The 17,869-nt window shown below is 35.7% G+C and overlaps 1 long non-coding RNA gene across 1 annotated transcript; it reads left to right on the top strand.

The window, feature by feature from the left end:
• The first annotated feature begins 12,602 nt into the window (after positions 1-12,602).
• On the top strand, positions 12,603-13,291 carry LOC130090849 (uncharacterized). The gene is made up of 2 exons (XR_008807738.1): positions 12,603-12,736; positions 13,169-13,291. It is a non-coding gene; the product is annotated as an uncharacterized LOC130090849 (long non-coding RNA).
• The last annotated feature ends 4,578 nt before the right edge of the window (positions 13,292-17,869 follow it).

The raw sequence follows: 17,869 nt of genomic DNA, 5'->3' as shown, positions 1-17,869 counted from the left end.
TCTTTGGAGTGTTCGAGTGTGTGTAATTTTTCTGCTGTCACAAGCATTACTGTGAGATACAGCAATGGCACTGGGGTGGGTGATATTTTTCTCACAATGTAATCTACCTCTGAGCTAAACATTTCTTTATTCTATCTATCTATCTATCTATCTATCTATCTATCTATCTATCTATCTATCTATCTATCTATCTATCTATCTATCTATCTATCTATCTATCTATCTATCTATCTATCTATCTATCTATCTATCTATCTATCTGTCTGTCTGTCTGTCTGTCTGTCTGTCTGTCTGTCTGTCTGTCTGTCTGTCTGTCTGTCTGTCTGTCTGTCTGTCTGTCTGTCTGTCTGTCTATCTATCTATCTATCTATCTATCTATCTATCTATCTATCTATCTATCTATCTATCTATCTATCTATCTATCTATCTATCTATCTATCTATCTATCTATCTTTTTACAAAAAAGAATGCTTTCCTTACTGATTTTCTCCAGTTATTTCCTGTTACGTTATGCTGTTCAGCTCATGTCTGTTCACCTTCATTTTTTTCTGTTAATTTTCTGCTGTTTTTGCTTCAGCATATAACTTTTGTATTCTTATTCTATCTTTATTCTTCTTTTACCACTTTCAACTTCTTTTTTAATGCTTATTTTATCCTCTTTTGTGCTTTATTTCCCTTTACTGTCTGCTTTTAATGACTTTCTTCTTTCTAAAAGGCTTAGTGCATTAATGTCTGTTTTAAATTCCAAATTACTGATTCAAAAATGAATCAAAAGACTATTTAGATGTTTTATCTCTCTGTCTAGGGAACTGTTCTGTGCTCTTTCTTTCTTTCTTTCTTTCTTTCTTTCTTTCTTTCTTTCTTTCTTTCTTTCTTTCTTTCTTTCTTTCTTTCTTTCTTTCTTTCTTTCTTTCTTTCTTTCTTTCTTTGGCTGGTTGGCTTGATTTTTTTCTTATACTATTAAATGTTAGTGTCCCCACTTTTAATATTACATTTTTATTCTCATACGAGTCACACCATCTTATTTCCATTTGACTGTTTTTCTATCTCTCATTCCTTCTCTGGGGTGATATTGTTGTTGTGCACGTGCTTTCATATTTTTGTGATCTATCTTATTATCTGATTATGTAACTCTTCCTTCATTTGACTCTCACTATGCTTATAAGGCTTATTTAATATTCTTACAGCTGATTTATTTTCTCCAGTCTTCTTTCTTTTCACCTCTTTTTCTTCTTTTCCCACACTTCCTTTCTGCCCTGTGTTCTTTCTTTGTTTCTGCATTTAACCTGTCTCTTATCTTTTATATTTCCGTGCATTTCTCTTAGTGTTGTTTGCAGAGTTTATTTTCTTTAGTTTAGTTCAATTCATAATTTCCTTCTCTTTTTTCTCTCTAGACAGTTTGATTATTCTTTTATCTCACATCCATTATAGGACCCTATGATGTCATTGCTGTATCTTTTTTTTTCAACTCACTAAAGTGTAAGCTTTAACTCTGTGGCTGAATTGTACATTAAAAGAGTTTAAAGATGTTTAAGATTTGTGTCTTATGATCATTGAGCAGTTATTTCATTATGCTAATTTTGAAACATAACAGCAAATAACACTTTTCACACACCTTCTCAGATTTCAAGTTTATTTTCTTTATGTTTACTTTAGTCTTTTTCTCATGTAACGGATCACTGGTCGCACCACAGCCTTTTTTAAGGTGTTTACTTAATGTGGGACACTAAGCTTCAGTGCATTTAACTCTTCCTAAACAACATTAAAGTGAACATGACTGGTGTTGAATACAAGCAGGCGTGTCAAGTAAATTAAATCACATGACTTTCTGGAAATGATGTCATAAATGCAGCCATGAAAATGATCAAGAAGGAAGTACGTATTGTGTAGTACATTCAAAGGTGAGTCACATTGGATTTAGCCAAAAGTATGATAAGGATATAAATCTGTTATAATAAATAAAACAATGTTCTAAATTGTTATCAAATTATATTTGTGATGTATTTGTACAAATGTTGCAATAATATTGTTAAAATCTTCTATTTGAAGCAATCTTTCGTTTGTTTACTATGTTGTGTTATGTACTACTTTGTACTTTTTGTTTGTGCTGCCTATCTTGACCAGGACTCCCTGGTAGAAGAGATATTGATATCTCAATGGGACCTTCCTGGTCAAAAAAAAAAAAAAAAAAAATGTTGTCATCAAACTTTAGAAAATGTTGTTTTAAAAATGGGACAGCATGATTTGACTAATGTGGGACAGTCAAATGTTATTCAATTGAAAACGAGCATTAAAAGATTAGACAATTCTGTCATAATTTACTCATCCTCAAGTTGTTCCAAACCTGCATGAATTTCTTTCTTCTGCTGAACACAAAAGAAGATATTTTGAAGAATGTTGGTAGCCAGACAGATATTTTTCCTACTATAGAAGTCGATGGGGTCCAAATTAAATTTTTAAGGTAACTGTTCCTTTAAGAAATTTAAATGCCATAGCCTATGTATTTTTGTTAAAATGTTGGGCTTATAATGCAGAAATATTATTTGTTTTAAGATGAGGATTCAAAACCTAGACCAGAGGACAATGGGATCCTGGGCCATGATGAATCTTTGACTGGCAAGGACTGCTATCTACTTAACTACAGCAGTATGCTCAGCCAAAAGACTAAACCCCAGACAAGCCAGGTGGGCCCTGTTCTTCACTCGATAAAATGTTTCAATCACTTATGGTCCAGGATCAAAGAACATCAAAGCCGACTCACTATCCTGCCAATATGACTCCCCCCTCAGACCCCATCATCTCACCTTCTCTAATTCTAGCTCCAGTCCAGTGGGACATCATGTCCGAAATCACCCAGGCTCACGCACAGAACCCACCACCTCCGGAATGCCCGCCCAACCGACCTTTTGTTCCCCTAAGACTACGAGAAAAGGTAATCCACTAGGTGCACTCCTCCACAAGCTCCGGCCACCCAGGTATCACTACCACAGTTCGACTATTGAGAAGCCGGTTCTGGTGGGAGACTTTACAGGCAGACACCAGCACTTCATGAATTCTTGTCACACCTGCGCTGCAGCAAAAAAAACCCCCAAAAAACAGACAACAACCAGCAGGACTACTACAACCCCTACCCATCCCACAACGACCATGGTCCCACATCGCCATTGATTTCGTCACCGATCTACCAGTCTCTCAGGGTAACACTGCCATATTAAATGTGGAGTTATTATCGTTTCTCCAAGGCATGTTGACTAATACCACTGTCTAAGCTCCCATCAGCCTTCGAAACCACAGAACACCTCTTCCACTTTGTATTCCGCTATTATGGTCTTCCTGAAGACATTGTCTCTGACAGGGGTCCCCAGTTCACATCAAGGGTTTGGACAGCTTTCTTTCGATTATTCAATGTCAATATAAGTCTCACTTCAGGCACCACCCCCAATCTAATGGCCAAACGGAACGACTAAACCAAGAACTCACCAAATTCCTCAGAATGTACTGTCAGCAGAACCAATCCGACTGGTGCTGCCTTCTTCCCTGGGCAGAATATGCACAGAACTCGATTCTCAAACCCTCCACAAAATTAACACCTTTTTAGAACGTTCTGGGGTTCCAACCTCTACTTTTCCCATGGTCCAGTGAGCCGTCCACAGTACCTGCTGTGAACGATTGGTTTCAACGAAGTGAGGCTGTTTGGAACCAAGCGCATGTCCACCTACAACATGCCATAAACGGGGGTAAAGAGCAAGCTGACCGACATCACCGCCCCAGTCCCATATGCACTCCTGGACAGTGGGCGTGGCTTTCAACTCGAGACCTCCACCTTCGATTACCGTGCAAGAAACTCAGTCCCAGTTATGTGGGCCCTTTCAAAATTTTGAGACAAATCAATACTGTGTCATACCGCCTTGAATTACCTACCACTTATCGCATTTCTCCTACTTTCCATGTCTCTCTGAAACCTGCCGGTTGCCCGAGGGTGGAGGAGGAAGGCGGTGACTCAGGCCCCCCACCCATGACCGTGGATGGCGAGGAGGCATTTCAAGTGCGAGATTTGCTAGATTCCAGAGGTCTAGGGATGCTAGATCCAATATCTGGTAAACTGGGAGGGGTACGGCCCGGAGGTGAGGTCCTGGGTCAATGCGGATGACATCCTCGACCCCATTCTCGTCGTTGAATTTCATAGGACCCACCCGGAGAGACTGGCCCCACGACCTCGAGGAAGACCCCGACGACAGATGTGCTCTCGCGTCAGGAGCCGTCTTGTTTGCCCCAGCAGCATTTCTGAGCGTTATTCTATCATTGTATCTTCTGCCTGTGTTTTGACCCTGCCTTGGATTACCGTTTACGACTCTTCTCTGCCTGCCTTTGATCTGTTTACCTGGACTCTTACGTCTGCCGTTTGCTGCCTGTCCTGACCCACTGCCTGTTATGACCACGTTTGATGTCCTATCTCTATTGTTGTTCACTCTGGTATTTCGACCCACCCTGTTTGTACACTGAGCTTGCTTTATTTAAATAAACCGCACATGGATCCTACTCAGCCTGAGTTTCTGTTACAACAAGATGTATTTATATATATTAACATCTTAAATTGTTCTATTCAATAAAATTCATAACACCAAATGGATATTTTCAATAAAACTAACACAAATCTATGAATTTTGAATGAAAATTGAAATAATAAAACAAAATAAATACAATAACACGTGCTAGTATGTATCCAAAATTTCAGATTCTATTAAAAAAGGGCTTGTGCCCTAATAACCCATGCACACATGCAAGCATAAAATGGGACAGTGTAGCCTATCTGTTCTGTTTCAAAATCTGAAAATTTCACTTTGACTCATCATTACATTCAGTTAGTACATGATTGTCCTGTCTCTCTAATATGCAAGCAACTATTATACCACAAAGTCACAACTCACAGTTTCAGGTTTCAACCATATATGTTTAAGCCATGAACTACATGACCTAAGATGCATAGCCAATTACTGGGGCGCACACTTCACTCTGTGCCGCAACAAATTAACCACTTGTATTTTTCAAACAGAATGAAATAAAACTGTTTCTTACTTATGACAATGAACACAGGAAGTGTGATTTAATACTTGAGGTTCTAATATACAATAATCTCACATACACCTTCACATAACAGGGTCAACAACAATTTTTCCATTATATTTTATTTAGATCTCGTCATAAAATTCTATTTAATATAGGCCTAAGAGCTTGTTTGAGTTGTTCATTAACTGAAAAGCCAACAGTGCTTCCTGAAGATTGAGTGCAGCACCCGGGGATTTTACCACTGAAAAGAATGCAGTATTCCAAAATGCCAACAAAGAACATAAAACATCTTTCAAGTAATAGCAGTAATTACAGTATTCAATAACCACTAAGACTAGAATTCTGCGTAAACACACTCAGATTTCCAAACTGCGTATTCATACTCCTACATAGCCTATACTCTCACTCCCTATTGAAATGAATCCCTCTCTCCGCACCAAAACCTGCTTATCTATTTAATAAAGATCATATGTTCGAAAGATAGTGTGGGTATCACCCTGTAGCCCAAGACTGAAGCTAAGCAGGGCCCTTGCCAATCATGGCCTCATCCACTGAATTGGCTCCACTCTCACTCTCATCTTCACCCATAGCTGGTGTGTGGTGAGCGTACTGGCACTGATATACTGTGGCTGCCGTCGCATCATCCAAGTGGATGCTGCACACTGGTAGTGGTTGAGGAGAGATTCCCTGATATGATTGTAAAGCGCTTCAGGTGTACAGTAGTACATATGAAAGCGCTCTAAATAAATGCCTCATTCATTATGGCATGTGGTATCATATTGTTCAGCAAAACACTCTGTCACTTCAAACTTTCACTAAGAGTTATCATTTATCATTTATAAAGTTATAATTCATGTAAGTTTAGCCAAAATCATAGCACATCCATTGTCTTATGATTAGTAAAGGGCCTATGATGATTTTGTCAGACCAGGTTGCGATTATTAATCATTACGCTGTGCAGAAAAGCAGCTGACTCATTTACGTTTCAGACAACATCGTATTCATTCTGTTATCTATGTAGACTAAATTTGGCTGTATTAAAATCTTAATAAAGATAAATCAACATAACATTTAATAAAATACAAAAGAAAATTACTGAATTAACTGATGCATTATCCTAATATTAAGGTAAAGAAACAGAAACCATTGTCGAGCATGCTTTACAAGTTAAGAGTTATCATTCGCCCTCACCACTTCTGTATCAATAATAAAATGGGCTGACAGTTTACAGAATGCTTATTGGTGTCATAATGAATCTGGTGACATCATACAGATACTTTATTCTCCGAGTGAGGGTAGCAAGTTGAGTAGCAGGCTAAGTATTTTTCTCATGTAGCGCATCACCCTTCCGGTATAGCCTACATGATGGATAACAAAGGCATACATTTTTCTAAAGGTTTAAAGAGTGTCGTGAGTCGTGACCAAAAAAGTTTGAGAACTGGATGAACTTTGAGAACACGCCTCCTTTGGCACACCCAACCTCCTGTGCTGCTGTCTCCCCTCCCCACTCTTTCGCTGCTCCACTGTAGAAAGCAACTTTGTTGTTATCCCTGTCAAACCACAGTTGACCCGTGTTCGGAACTTATTAATCATTAAATCGTCTAATCTACGGCAATCCAAACTATGAACCCAAAGGATTTTGCGATACCCTGTAAGTATAAGATTCTATATTTTGTTATAATAGCCTAAACTTAATCGTATTCATTTACGTTAATTTGTGTGCAGTTCACGTCTTTATTTTTCATCTTTCTAAAAGTGAAAGTGATTTTTGTAGGCTAATGCCATTTTGTCTAAGAATTTGCTTTCCAATAGATGTTAAATTTCAGTTATACATTTATCTTAATCAAAGTGACCTAAATGGTGCACTAAATCACATAGGCTACATGGTTTCGATATGGGAACACGAGCTCTGTTATGGTTATGAGCAGTGAGGTTTGCATCTGAGCACCTTTAGCCTGTTTACTTTCGGAAATATGATCATATAAAATTACTCTTTTTGTATCTATAATAAATAATAGTAGCTATAGAACCCTTTTGCACTATCAGTTTGTAAGGAATCACTATGTAGTGATACATTAACTCTTCGTGCATGCACAAGTGCTCGAACGCGTAGCCTATAGCTCGCATGGTTTATCCACACGAGAGCCCGGTAAGCAGCGCTTTTGGGGGGATTAAATTTTGAACATTTAAATACTTAAATACTTCATTAATACTTCTAGATTAATACTTCTTGATGCCAGTTAGAAAGCTCAGTGACAGGCCACATGCACAAACACTGCTTTTGATTAATACCTCTGAGTAAATCCGCCCTTATGAAAAGTAACCATGGCTGTATAGGCTACACTGTAAAAACGCCAATTAATAAAATGTTGGAAGAGCAAAAATATTTAAGTTGAACCAATATTCATGCGTGGGATTAGTTAAGAAGACATATTATATTAAGTCTGCAAAAATATATTTGAAAAAAAAAAAAAATTAAATGAAGGGATATTTTCAAATCCAGTCAACTTTAGGATGGCTAATGTTGACTGGCAAACACAAATCTAGCCAATATTTGCTAAAAGTATAAGGCCAGCTATGCTATACAATATTTTAATGCGTAAAACAGAACATAGGCTATTTGTTGTTTTGTTGTTAAAATGAACATTTATAAATATTTAATAAACATTTGATATAATATCAAAACAACATTTAGCCTATCAAATTGTCGAGGTTTCATTTCTGCACCATGAGAGCGGATGGATCCTATGCAACACTTTAATATATAAAATCTTTTTTTTAATATATATTTTATAAATTTATATATATTATAATTTATTTAAATCTTGAATTTAAGCTGTCTATTTAAGCCGTCTGTAAAAGAGTTGGCTAGTAGCCTAACCATTTTTTGGCGGATTGATTACCATTTGTATAACCACAGTTTTACTACAAATACCATGGCTAAACTATGGCTAATAGCAAACCTATGGTTAATTTGGTTTGACTAAACATGTTTTTTTTTTAATGTTCCTCTTTTTTAATAGCCTAAGTAAAGTTAAATCAAAATTAATTTTCGTCAGGGCAGATAATTAAACAGTTTATATTCAGCAGTTTGAGATTTAGTACGCCAATATTTTTTCAATCAAAATATATAAACATAGAACAACATATTAAGCATAAAAAACATTTAACTCAATGGCAGAAGCGAATTTAGAGTGAATTGCTTTACAGTAGCCAATGTGTGATTCTTGAAAATAAAACCCATTTCCTTCCCTAATTGTGAATACTTGCTTACATCATTGACTAGGCTATATCTCTCACATAAAAAAACAAAAACATTTTTTTTCTAAAGGTAAGTTGTTTAATGTTTACTTTATATTAATATAGCCTAGCTAGTAAACAAATAGTTAAAATTAAAATATTAAATAGATTAGATTAATCATATATTTGTCACATATAAAAAAATAATCAGTCAACTGTTTCTCTAAATCTAAAGGTGTTATGAGTTTTATCACAGAAATATGAAAATAGCAATTATTAATGCACATTTTAAAAACAATCTTATGTTCTGATAATTCTGTTCTTATTTTTTAAATTGTTTGTAACATTGAGGGTCATTAAGGACATTATCAGTTTTCCTTTTCTCCATGAACAGGCTTTATATCCATTCTCTTGAATTGCTCAATAAAGGGATATGGTTCAAGTTTGAAGTGCTGTTTTGAGATTTTGAGAAACCACTCGGTTTCCTATAATCTTAGCGAGCCACCTGGAGCCTTCTGCACACCAACATGGTCAGCAATGGTGAGTACTGATCACTATCTCAATATCTTCAATATCTTCAGAGTCATAAACCATTTGGTACCAGGCATTGTGGTAGCCTATGCACTAAAGGGTTAGACGGGCAAAAAAAAAGTAATAATTGACTCACCCTCATGTCGTTCCAAACCCGTAAAACTTTTGTTCATTTTCAAAACACAAATGAAGATCTTTTTGATCAAATCTGAGCTTTCTGTCCCCCTGTTAACAGCTACGCAACTATCACTTTGACGCTTCAAAACTGAATTGAGCGGTTTAGTCCATATTTTCTAAAGAGACTTGATGGCTTTATATGATAAACAGATTAATTTTAGGCTTTTATTCACAATAAAACATTGATCAGTTAACATAAACAGAAGCTAGAGATATATAAAGCAATCACGTCTCTTCAGAAAATTTTGAATAAACCGCTGAATTCATATTAGTTTTACGATCTCTTTGTGAATGTTTCGAAGGAATAAAGTGGTAGTTGCGTAGATGGTCAGTAGAGAGACAGACATCTCTCAGATTCCATTAAAGAGATGTTCATTTGTGTTTCGAAGATGAACGAAAGTCTTATGGGTTCGGAACGACATGACATTAGGGTGAGCAAATGATCACAGAATTATCATTTTTGGGTGAACTAACCCTTTAAGTGTTTTTTAGTTTGTAATAGTCTGAATATTGGTTTAAAATAGACACGACAATGGCTGTGGACTCAAGTAGGAAGTCCAAAAGATGACCTTTGTTAAAAGTAAGAAACTCCCTCAGAAAATAGAATATAAAAATGAAACTATATTTTCCTTGCAAGCACATGACAAACCAAATTTATTCAATGTTTAAAAATAATTTGCGAGCTCCCAATTTATAGCACAGAGGATGTATAATTGTGGTCTAATTTTCAGCTCGGTTTGAACATTGAAAGTTATACAGATTTAGAACAAAATGAGGGTGATTAAATCACAACAGAATTTTCATTTTTGGGTGAGCTATCCCTTTAATTCACTTAATATAACATTTGTTTAACACAGTCATGAACAAACAGAAAGTCTGGAGGATACAGAGCACAGACACAAACACTTCTGGTCGTTTCAAAAGACAATCAGAAACATCGTGAACACATCAAAAACACATTGTGTTTGTGTTTTTTTAGGAATTTGTTGTGGTTGATGAACATGGAAATGTGGATGAGACGAAGGTAGTATATCTTGAACCCCAGAAGTTGATTATCAAAGGAAACATTGGTGAAAAGGCCAAGCAGGTCACATACCGAAAGGACTGTCCACGCACTGGGGTAAACATCAGCATTATGGGCCTAGCCTAAATAGGATATTTTGAATTAAATATGAATGTTGTTATGTTTAGTCTTCAGAGATTGTGTTTCTCTTCTTCTCTCGGTGTTCCTCTTTCTTTTGATTCAACAGCATGCTTACACTGCAGAATGTCATGGTAAGTTTGTCTCAAGTGCCTTAATATAAGGGTTATGTTTTGAATTCCATGATTTAAGATCATATTCAACAAATCAACATTCAAACAATGTTTTAAAACACGCGTGACACCATCACACACTTTTATATTTTTGATAAAGCAAAGTCTAAGCTTTCAAATGATGTCTTTTTTATTACAATATTCAAATATCACCTGTCATACAATTAGTGCTTCAACCCTAGACAAAAAACAGCTTATATGAACAGTGTCATCTTGCTAGAAAACCTAGAGAAGAGCATATCGCAATAATTGTACATATATTGTTAAATATATGCACTAAATTATAAATGATTTTTTTTTTTTTTTTTTTACTTATGTATTAAATATATGTTATAAAAAAATATTGATTTTAGCTCGGTTATGATTGTCAAGTTGCTTTTCGGATTTCACACATCAGTTCTGCTTTTAACTTGAAAAAATGCTTAGTCAACCATGGACACAGGAATCATCTCAAGAATGGCTTTCTTACAATCTTGACTTGCAGTTTTTTTACTCTCCATTCATGTCACAATACATTGGAACAGATGAACTTGCAGTTAGATTTTCTTCAAACAGTCAATTCTTTGGTAGAAAGGTTCAAGCTCAAACTAGGTTGATAACCTTTTTAAAAGAAAGACAAAAAAACGGGAAGAGAAAAATACAAAATCTAGTTACAATCGGACATCTTGACATTGCATTACAAAAATATACACATTCTACTAGACATTTAAATTCATATGTACATCGTATATACTCTTAATCATAATCAAGTAAAAATATCTTATCAGAAAATAAGTCAATCAAGCTTCAAGCAGTCATCCTACCAGCAGCGTCTCGGGTTGATTAGTCACTGATGCGCATCCGATTTCTGTTGTATTTCTCTCTCATACCTCATAACTTCAAGTTACAAAGCTTTCCCCTTTCTTCAAAGGGAAGCAAGCTGGAAACCCCACGGGACAAGCGGTGTTCTCACCCCTCTCGTTTCTGCCTGTGTTTGGTCTTTACTGCGCTCTTATGATGAATCAATCTCTATCAGGTGCGCTCGCAATCAGAGTTCGGCTTTTTCCGACAGATTCCGGATGACGTCACCCGGAAGACGGCGCTCTTCGTTACTTTCCGTAACACCATCTATGACAGTCATTTCGCCATAAACCTCTTTTCTTCATTAATTTCTCAAGTAATATTTACAGTCACATAAATACGTGTTTTAACTTCACAATGATGCTGTAAGAAATACACTGAACAACCGTATACTGCCATTGCTTACTTTAGGGGAAAGTTTGGGAATCTCCCAACATGCACAAACATCTCCCTCCCTATCCAGGAATTATTTTGCTGAATAATTATATTTTAAAAAATATTAATAAAAAAAAATAAAAAAAAGTGTGCCAGCAGCAACATTGAAGAATGTTGTTAAATGAATGCAGATTGTTACCATTTATGGTCTGATTAGAAGTTTGCCCTGGCGGTTAAGGCTTTTATGTTTACTGATGTATTAGATTTATTGTCTGATCTATTAGCTTTATTGTCTGATGTATTAGATTTATTGTCTGAGTAAAATCTCTGTTTTGCATGCCAGATCCTTGTGATGCTTTGGATGTGAACTATAGGTAAGATCAAATAAATGAATTTTTATGTTGCATGTAATGGATTTATGAGTAGTTTGAGGCTCTTGCTACATTACAATATGTGCTATTTAGAGAACAATATTTTTGGGAAAGGTTTCGTGGTATTCTAACATTAGTGTTTCAGGAAACACAGGCTTAATCAGACTTGATTATGTAAGTTACATACTCACGCAGAGATATTTATAATGTTACTTCAATTTGTCCTGCATAATCATTGTTGTATGCAGAATAATCAAATACTTATACTAGAAGAGTTTTAATCTTTTGTTTGATACAAAAGAGCACTGTTTAAGCATTGTTTTTTTAATATGAGAGAACTGTTTGTATACCTTTCAGTATACAGTATAGTAGGCATGTTTCCAACAGGGGAAAGCAGAGATTTAAAAATGTCAATAGCAATATCAATCTCATAGGCCAATTTTAATAGTTATAATGTGAAATAATTTTCACACTATTACTATTAAAGAATTGTAGTATTTTAGTATAGTATTTAAATAATTTTTACTATTAAAGATTTTTTGTCTCACCAGCTAAAATTTATTTTACACTGTTGGTTTTGTTGTTGCTTTTCGCAATAAATAAATAAATAAATGTGATTTTTCTTTTGCATGCGTAGAGCTGTAAGTTTTAAGTTTAGACTAAACCCTAGTTTATTTATCGTTTCTAGCCAGTGACACTACTCAAATAACAGTCAGAGATCATGGCATTATGTATACCATTGTCGGCATCATCACCATCATCATCATCATCATCATCACCACTGTCATCTGTCTCCAAAGAAATAAGTGCCAAGCTTTAAGGTAAAAAGTGGTTTTATAATATCACTGCAGAGAATAAAAAATATCTTAGATAGACCAGACTGTTACAGTATGTCACAATAAAAGATAAATCATATCAGAACTTTTGAACGCAATGCCATGAAAACCAAAGTGATACATTTCAGAGAACAATTTTTAAAACCTACAGCAGGTGTGCACATCCTTTTATAATTGGGTATGTGGTGGTGTTCAGAATTAATCATCAAACTCATGTAGTATTCTCTTTACCTGAATTAATTCCATATAAATCTCAGCAGTTCTCAAGATTTTTCTTGTAAGATCTTCTTGGTTCCATTCTAAAAGATCTGATTTATCTTTGTTATCACAAAAACTAGATGTTTTAACAGGGGTATGTAGATTTTTTATATTCCACTGTAGGCTATATCCCAATTCTGCTATTTTGAATGTTTTCAGGTGGATTTGGAAAGCAGTGCCAAAGAATGAAACCTCAACTGTTTAGGAGGTCACTGATGCCTCCAGAACAAGAACTATTAATGATAACACTTAAGGAAAATAAAAATTAAATTCTTGCTCACTTGCTCAGTAGGAGTGAGGTTTTTTTTTTTTTTTTTTGATAGTAAAAGCTGTGGAAGCTCATAATAATATTATTAATTGATTAATATATTATATTATATTAGCCTATATTATATTAGCCTATATTATATTATATTATATTATATTATATTATATTATATTATATTATATTATATGTAAGCAATAAGGTACGAGAGGCTGTGCTGTATCATGAATAAGTCACGGCTGAAGGGCGTTGTTAGGCACGACGCAAAGTGGAGTTTGCAAGGACTAAAAGTGACGATGATGAGCTAAATGACGAGCATGTCAGGGCACGGGAGAAGATATCGCAGCGCACTCAGTCTATATTGTTATATAACAATTAACCTATACAATATTAAAGTATTTTTAACAAATATTAATCACACTTGTTATAACATAAAATAACTATTACTGACAGTATATATATATATATATATCTAATATATATATATTCTTGTTATGTATCTATCTATATATAGGCTATATATATGGAATAATCTGAATCAGCATGTTTTCTTAAAAAAAAAGCATGTTATCTTTTATTAAAATATAAGCAGATGTAGCACTTTCCAACGTGCTTCTATTGAACTTATGTTGTGATGGGAGATAGTGTAGGCTATTGATTATTTTGACAAAAAGGAAAAAAGTTGATTTATGACTGATTAATGTCACAATTATGTTCAGTTAGTTTCACTTTCTAATGGACTTTTAGTTTGTTTATCGTCTGATTGGTAATAGCCTAAATAAAACAGCATTTGGATATTCATTTAATTATCAAAACTGATCATTATTGAGTTTGTTATCACTGAGTTTAAGTTAATCATTTCCTTTCTGTCTTGGGTCATTATTGTTTGTCATTTCCTATGTCTCGAGTTGGGTGCTTTTTTTTATTTTTTATTAAACCCTGTTACTATTTTCAAACTCTTAACCTGCCATCATCTTTTAACATTAAACATGACAGTTAAAGAGTCACTTTTGGTGAGACCATGCAATAAACAATTTTTCTATTTATGGAGCTTGTCGTGTTCATTTTTTCTTTTTTTGTGATTTTCGTAATTATTTTTTATTATTGTTGAGTACCATCATTGAGCTTTTATATCTACCGGCTCCAGGTCTACAGCCTCCCCAGAATTATTTATTAACACCATGAATAATGACTCCCGTATATGACTCCCCTATGGCTTGCACTCTTCTTTAACTGTTTTTCTATCCTCCTGTCAAAGTGCTCCTGCTGCTCACTGATAAATAAAATAAAATAAAATAAAATAAAAATTGATCTTGTCACTGTTGGATGTGTGTGGGTGTGCTGCCCAAAATTGATGTCAGGTGAGTGTGGATTGCATCAATTTGCTCCTGATCTTCAAAGTACAACGGCCACCCTTTAAGTGGGCAACAAAACCACCCTTTAAGTGCACATACCCTACATTTTAGTCCAGATCAGTAAGCTATTTTAAGAAAAATGTATATTAAGATATTAATTAGATAATTAGATCATCTCATTTATAAGAAACAACTCAAACCAGAATCTACATTCAAACCATATGGGAAAAGGGTTTAATGTATGACGTTGGAAATAATCAAAATATTTGAGTGTGTACACTCTTTACTTAGCGAGAGAGATTTACATACATAGGCCTATATGGCTATTATAAATGTGTCTTTTCACCATAGACTGTAAAATAAAACAAGTTCACATATTTCCAATATCTACTGTAATGTCGCCCCAGAAACCATGTGGAGTAGCCTATGTTTTAATGCAAGGAGTAAACAGGGTCTTACCAGAACAGGCCATCTCACACAAGCTAAAGACAGGCAAAAAAAGAAAATTCATTTTAAAAAGTGAGTAGATAATTAGGGGCAGCTAAACCTACAAGTGGTTATAGCTAAGTTTGAGCCAGACAGAACATCAACCTGACCGTCAATAACTTTTTGTCTCTCGAAATAAATTATAGACCCATCCATTGATAGAAATGAATTGATAGCTACCTACCCTAGCTTTATCTATCTAGTCGTTTATAAATAATACATGTTCAGATTATTTAACATACCTCAATTCGTGTCACTGTACAGCCTCCCCCTACTGGACGCATGAGGAACAACAGGGGCTTAAAACTGCCTGTGCCGTAGTATCTACCGGCTCCAGGTCTGCAGCCTCCCCCTATTTCCACTGCATGTTCGGTACGGCTCACTTTGGCGCTTTTCTCCCCCACCCCCAAAAGGAGTTCCTAGAACTAAAATCGTTCCTGCGAATGCGATGCGAACACGTCACGCCAAAATCCGAGTACTTTCCTATAGTTCTAGGAAAAGGTTCACCCGGTGCGAAGGATTACCGGTAGCACATATGAGGTCATAATGCGCAGACGTGAAAAGGTTATTCTGGACCAACATAAAGGAAACAGCTCAGTATTTAAAGGTAATTTCCAATTAATTGACGTCACAGAGTTTACCGGTATTTTGGTACTGATATGTGAAGATTGGTATCTTACCAGTAAAAAGTCTAAACATTCATGCAGGTTTTCTATGCAAAAAAACTGGGTGCCCAACGGCTTTACATTATATTCCGTTCTTTTGAAATCTTGAGAATCGTGATTTGGAATCATAGGGTGTCACTGGTAAATGAAGTCTGTTATTATGGGAAGTAGCCTACATTAATATGGAAATACTGAAAAAGGGGATAAATGCAGAAATGGACCTCTGCTGTAAGCACAGCCAGTTTCTTTGTTCTTGTGTGTTTCCAAACTTTTGTTCCAAGAATAACAAAATTTCAAATATATTCATTGTTTGGTGAGCAGATCACCGTGCTGGTTGATGAGAAGGGGAACATTTACCGTCCAGTTGTTTTGCATGCTGAACCGCAAAGGATTCTCACCATAGATTCTCAGAATAATGTCACATATCACACGGAATGTCTGGAACTTCGGGTATAGGCCAGTGAAAGATTTCTAATCTTTTTTTATGTACTTGTGTAACTAGACAAAACCATGTGTATTATGTGTATAATGTTTATATGATACATACCAATTCCACATAACAATGATAACTGATGATGCCTACTTTTTTAGTCTAAATGCCTAATGTTTGACACCCTAAATGTGCTGCATTTTTTGCCTTAGGTTTCCTTGGTGGTCAAATGCGACTGTGAGTAGCCTACTGCTTCTTTCTGTTCCTTAAAACAGCTTGGAGCTATTTTTTAGCACTACTCAGTGAGCTATCCTGTGATTTAGATTAATTGAGTGCAGTTTTTTTATTTTAATTTGTTAATTTAATAATGTTAATTATTAAATGGACCACATAAGCAATTAAGCATATGGTGATATGCTGAGATTATCCCAATTTACTCATATTTGGGGTAATGAACAATTTATACCTGGTAATAAAGATGGAGGATTTAAGTTATGGAATATAAGAGGCATTCAGAAAATGATGGATCTATATGAAGATGGTGTTTTACTTTCATTTGATCAGCTGTGCCAGAAATATACAATCCCCAAAAAGCATTTTTTAAAAGTATTTGCAGTTGAAAAGATACGTTATCAAAAGAAGAACAGATAATCTGTATGCCCTTTATCAAAATTAGAAGAAATAAAGAAATTTAGAAGGCAAGGGTCACGTTTCTGTGTACTATAATTTAAAGGGTCACTTCACCCATTTGCATTAAGGTTTGTATTGTTAGAAACCCAGTCATATATTATAATGATGGTGGAATTTTGCTTGTTTTTTTTCTGAGATGGGAGAAAAAAGGATTTAAGTGTTTTACTTCCGTCCTATCGTGACGTAAATATCGTCATTTTGCGTCACGATAGGACGGAAGATAAATTTCATTGCATATTAAGAAAACTACAGCCTTTAGCTCATTATTATTCAAGGGCGTGGGACCCACTCACCCCACCGGCCTATTACAGATCAGTGGGTGGGACTAAACCTGAAGAAACTAAACTATTAATCCGCCATCTTGCTTGGAAGACAGCAAGCTAAGCTAACAAGCAGTTAGATTTACCATAATGCCTGAATTTACGACACACGATATGGAAGACGAGGATTTTGAAAATCTTTTGCTCGAAACTGATGTTCGTGGCTATTTATACGAGCCACAATATAGCGAAGAGCAGCTGAGGCTCATGGAGGAACAAGAGGCGGCGTCGGCTGCGGCCGCCGCAGGAGACCAGCCCGGAGAAGCCCGGGCTTGCTCGCGCTGTAGCGAATTGGTGGTGCTCGTGCTGTAACTGTGCGCCTATGGACACCGAGCTAGAGTCTGTCTGCTGCAAATAATCTCTAAAATGCCAATTCCTTCTAGAAGAAATGTCAGAGGCAGACACGGACATGGAGTTTTGTGCACACGGACGTTTGTGTTGTGATGTGAACCATCCTAGTGTCGCACCCTATGTTCTGACTGGAACATCCAGGTATCATGCAATAATTCACCATATAGAAAGAAATACAAACGAGGAGTAGCTGCTAATTCGCTAATGAGTTTGCCAATGTAACGGGGTTCGTTGTTGTGGGAAGAATGAGACGGGAATCGGCGAACATTTAAACATTTTAATAGTAAAATAAACAAAT

The sequence above is a fragment of the Rhinichthys klamathensis genome, unplaced genomic scaffold, assembly GCF_029890125.1.
Source record: "Rhinichthys klamathensis goyatoka isolate OS25496 unplaced genomic scaffold, OSU_Roscu_1.1 h1tg000152l_1, whole genome shotgun sequence".
Lineage (NCBI taxonomy): Eukaryota > Metazoa > Chordata > Actinopteri > Cypriniformes > Leuciscidae > Rhinichthys > Rhinichthys klamathensis.
Note: the sequence above shows the minus strand (reverse complement) of the source record. Positions and strands in the feature narration are given on the sequence as shown.